Source organism: Marmota marmota, unplaced genomic scaffold, assembly GCF_001458135.2.
Source record: "Marmota marmota marmota unplaced genomic scaffold, marMar, whole genome shotgun sequence".
In the NCBI taxonomy this organism is placed as follows: Eukaryota; Metazoa; Chordata; class Mammalia; order Rodentia; family Sciuridae; genus Marmota; species Marmota marmota.
The window spans coordinates 2,035,816-2,040,839 of record NW_026000079.1 but is presented as its reverse complement, the minus strand read 5'-3'; the positions used below and the strand labels follow the sequence as shown (position 1 = coordinate 2,040,839).

General features: G+C 47.7%; 1 protein-coding gene across 7 annotated transcripts in view; it reads right to left on the bottom strand.

Moving 5' to 3' along the window:
* Arhgef2 (Rho/Rac guanine nucleotide exchange factor 2) overlaps positions 1 to 2,920 on the bottom strand; it is a 55,964-nt gene extending 53,044 nt beyond the window's left edge. For 6 of the 7 annotated variants that reach the window (XM_015502741.2, XM_015502743.2, XM_015502742.2 and 3 more), the window contains exon 1: positions 2,698 to 2,919. The gene's annotated coding sequence lies outside the window, so the exon portion shown is untranslated. Of the gene's footprint in view, positions 1 to 2,697 lie in introns of all 7 variants that reach the window. The other variant, XR_001505385.2, reaches the window with a different exon arrangement.
* Positions 2,921 to 5,024: the final 2,104 nt, after the last annotated feature.

Genomic DNA, 5,024 nt, shown 5'->3' with positions numbered 1-5,024 from the left:
TTCTTCTTCTTTTATATATATATATATATATATATATATATATATATATATATATATATATTTGTGATGGACCTTTATTTTATTTATTTATATGTGGTGCTGAGAATCGAACCCAGAGCCTCACACATGCTAGGCACATGCTCTACCACTGAGCCACAATCCCAGCACCCCCCCCCACACACACACACTGAGTTCTTTTCTGAAACCAGAAAATAAGCTCCCAAAGAAAGCAAGTGACTAGCTTGGAAATAAATCCAGCTGATATTGTCATTCACTTCTCAAGCCACCTCCTTGACCCCAGCCAAAGAAAGGCAGCAGGCTTCCAAAAGAAATTAGCTGGGGGTACCAAAGAAGTTAAATTTGCCCTTTCTGTCCCCTGTCTTATCTTAGCAATGTGATGAGGTGATGGGGTGGGCAGGGCTCTGGTTTTGTTTGCTGCCAGCAAACACTGGGGGTAAGAACTGCCAATAGCAACCAAACACGGGGGACTGATGGCTGCCACTTTGGAAGCCTGGGAGGCTTCCTGCATGTGACTTCAGGCTCCTAAATCTCCCCAAGGGGCAATAAAGGAGCAGATCTGAAAGAACCAGATAATAAAGACTGGGAAGGAAGGGAGAGGCCAGATGACATTGTCTACTGGCTTCTCCTCCAGATCTCCTGGCCTGGGGGCACAGGGTCATAGAAAACCCTTTGATGGTTCAAAATTTAACCTACCCTTTCTTTTCCCATAGAAAACCATTAATCCCACAGCACCCCACAAAGAGGGTTAGAGCAGAGCTTCTTTTAGCCCTAGGTGAAGGAGGCCCCTTGACAGCAGTCCCTTCCTCCTCCTACACCCTGGACCCCCATCCATGGCAGCCTTCCTTGGTTGAGCAGTGGTGTCCTGGAAATGTTCTCTTTCTCTGACTTTCCCATCAACTGCCAGAGAACAGTTCAGTCTCCAAAAGGAAAGGCAAGGGATGTGGAGGCTTGGTTCATTCGTCGCACACTACTGCAGCATGAACTGATAGGCACTGAGACGAGGACCCAGAAAGGTCTACACATGACTACAGAGGTCGGGCAGGGGCTAGTATGGGCAAGAGCCATCTAGCCAGATCAGCTTCCGAGCTCTCTTTTTTACTTTATATTTTTATAGTTGTAGATGGTCACAATACCTTTATTTTTATTTATTTATTTATTTATTTATTTTATGTAGTGCTAAGAATTGAACTCAGTGCCTCACACATGCTAGGCAAGTGCTCTGCCACTGAGCCCCAGCCCCAGCCCTCTGGTTGACTCTTGATAGTACCCTCCTACATCCAGGGCCCATAGGGCACAGCTATGGACTTTATTATTAGTAAATTCTAGAAGTTCAAAGCTGGAAAGACAGTCGGGTCTAATCTAACCACAGGCCTTCTACTGTGTCAGCAAACAGGCATCTCAAACACTTCAGTCACCACCGTCTCTATGATATACTAGGTGCATGAGTCAGTTGATAATCTGACTGCTTTGTATTGTTGTTGGGTTTTTGTTTTTGCATTACTGGGGATTGAACCCAGGGTTTTCCAGCATGTTCTACCACCGAGCTATATCCCCAGCCCTTTTTCTTTTTTTTATTTTGAGACAAGATCTCACTAAATTGCCCAAGCTGGCCTTGAACTCGTGATCCTCCTGCCTCAACCTCCATAAGTAGTTAGGATTACAGGTGTGTGCCACTATGCAGGATGTTTTTTGTTTTTAATTGATTCGAAAATTGAATTTAGGGACACTTATCCTCTTTCTTTCTCCTGGGCCTGTGGCTGAATGCTTATTCTACCAGGGCCTTAAGACCCAGACTAGCCCATGATATATGGGGGACAGGGAAGAAAAGGGCTAAGACCAGCCAGTCCTCTTCTACCTCCTGCTGGTTTCCTGGCATGCACTTTGAGAGCTGTGCCAGAAGGGTGGGGCACTAGAGGGTCTGAGATTCAGAGGGACACACCTGAGAAGACTTGGCCCTCTGACCCAGGGAATTAACCTGTCAGATCCCGGGAAACAGCTGAAGAAAGTCAGTGGAACAAGGAACCCCTAATTTGGATGAGATAATCTGGAATCTGGAAGCCCCTGGCTCTCAGGTATGAGTTAGTGGCCCTTTCAATCTCACAATTAACCCCCCATCATAAAAGGAATGATGTTAGGCACAAGAGGAAGGGGACCCTGGGTGAACTAGAATATTGAGGTTTTAAGATTCCAGAGCCATTCTCAGTGTCCATATCTCCCAAGTAAGAAAAAGAGACCAAAAGACACTCTTATGGACTGACATCAGATGAGTCTGAATCTCAGTTCTACAGTTTACCTCTTAATTGACATGGGTTAGTTATTTAACTTGTCTAAGCCTTTTATTAATATAGGGATTGGGTATGCCAACCCCATAGGATTACAGAGATTAATATATATATATATATATATAATTTAGCATCATTTGCAGCACAATTTGTGTTAATTAACCATTGACCATTATTGTGACTGTTTCCCTACACACACACACACACACACACACAGGTACGCACGCACGCACACTACCCCCTAATGAAAAATGAGAGCTGAATGCAGGAGGTTGGTTGGAGGAGCGATTGTTCTCCACTTCCTGGGATACTAAGGGATTCCTGGACATCTCTGCTTCCGGGAGAATGCCCATTCATCCTGGAAGGACACAGGAGAGGGAAGAAGGAAACTCACCAGGACTGGGAGCTATCCCAAAGACGGGGCACCTGTTCCTGCCCTCAGTTGGTGACTTCAATATAAGAAAGTCCTGCTTTCAGTCCGGGGCCTTCATGGGGGCGCCTTGGTCTTGTTTCTGCTAAGGGAACTGTTCATGGTCCAGAAGGTTGCATAGGAGACAGGGGGGACTCATTCCAGTCCAGACCAGCTGCCTCTTCAACTCCCCTAGCCCTTCCCTTCCCCGCCCTACTCCAAACACCCTACACGGTGCTGTAACCAGGACTTTAACCCCTTCAATGCCCTGTCCCCAGCGTTCCCTGAAAAAGGGCGGCCCCAGGAATCAGACTCCCATGGAAACAGGTGCAGGAAACCAAGCTGAGGTCACCAGAAGGGGAAAGGATGTGGGAGCCTGCCATCCCAGGGAACTTCCACCCTCCTTCCAAAAGGGACAGGGAGAAGCTAGGGAGGGGGTTAGGGCATATTTCAGAAAAAGAGCTGGGCCCACTGGCCACACCTGCAATCTCAGCTACTCGGGCGGGCGGCCTGGGCAGGGGGATCCCAAGTTCAAGATCAGCCCGGGCAACTTAATGAGATCCTATCTCAAAATAAAAAGTAAAAAGGGCTGGGGATAGAGCACAGGTAGAGCACCCCTGTGTTCCCCCGCAAACACACAAGCAAAAAAATTGGCTTCAAAAGTGCTTGTTGGTCCCTTTAAGAGGCAGGTTATAGAAGTGAAGGAGGAAATTTTTTTTTTTTTTTTCAAATGAAAGTGCAGGGAGGAGTGATTGCAAGGGCAGCCACATCTGGGGAGGGCCAACAGGAACAGGGGTGACCAAGCAACTCAGCATACAAGCGACCGGCTTGTTGTGGATACCGGGCAGCAGGATATTTGATCAGCTCTCCACCCCTTTCCCTGATAACAGCAGGGGTGAGTGGCTGACTCACCCCTCATGTCTTCCCCCAGAGCACAGGACGGCTTGGGCAGACATGGGACCTTTCGAGGTAGTGAGCTGCCCCCTCTCTGATGGGCCCCAGGTCTAATGGAAAGGGTTTGTTGGAGTTGGGAGATGTTAGCTGGCTCTGCCAACTCATTATGGGGACTTTGAAGAGTCATCTATCAGCTCATCCCCTCATCTGTAAACGAGATTGTTAAATGAGAAATGGTGGAACACAAATGCTGGATCTGTACAACTCAAATATGCCAGCTGTCACTTGCTGGTGACCTTGGATAAGCCACTTTTCTTTGTCTTTCCTCATCTACTAAATGACAGGATGAAGTTGGGTGATCTATGGTTCATCCTTGCTCTAAAATTCTTGTTCTAGGTAAGAGGGAAATGACAGATGTAGAACTTGTATCTTCCTGGCCTGGCCCAACCACATCATGACAGAGTTACTGTGTTGTTGTTGTTGTTGTTTTGGTACCTGGGATTGAATTCAGGGGCACTCAACCCCTGAGCCACATCCCCAGCCCTATTTTGTATCTTATTTAGAGACAGGGTCTCACTAAATTGCTTAGCGCCTCCCTTTTTTGCTGAGTCTGGCTTTGAACTCACGATTCTCCTGCCTCAGCCTCCCAATCAGCTGGGATTATAGGCATGCACCACCATGCCGGCTTTACTGTGTTTTTTGTTTGTTTGTTTTATTTGTGAAGCTGGACATTGACCTGGGACTCCACACAGGCTAGGTAAGTGCTCTACCACTGAGCTACAAACCCGCCCAGACAGTATTTGTTTCTTACTACATAAGAACACAGAAGCAGGAACAGTGGTACATGACTAATCTCACACTCAAGAGGCTGAGGCAAGAGGACAAGTTAGAGGCCAGCCTCGGTACCAAGGTCCTAAGCAACTTAGTGAGACCCTGACTCAAAATATAAAATGAAAAGGGCTGGGGATGTGGCTCAGTGGTAAGGGTCCCTAGGTTCAACCCCCGTATCAATCAATAAATAAAGGCCTATGCTATCTTCTTGGTGAAAGGTCTTCGGAAACCCTCTCATTAAACAACCCTGTGATTGTCGAGATGAGGAAAGAGGCTCTGAGAGGCGGGTGGTGATTACCTGCGGTCACACAGCCAGTGGATGGTTGGTGAGGAGCAGGGATCCAGTGCTCCTGACCCTGTGGTCATTGCCGCCTCCCCGGCTGCTCTCTGAAGGGGTCAACCCTGAACCACTTTCCATCCTTTCACTGAATTACTCCTCTACTCCCAGGTGGGTAGAAATTCATTCTCGGACACGTTTCCTATCCACTCTCTCCAGGTACAGTCTGAAGGCCTAGTACCGGAGGGGGGCGGAAATCAAAGCACTTGCTCCTCCTGGTACAGGGCTGGGTGTGTGGGCGAGTCCATGC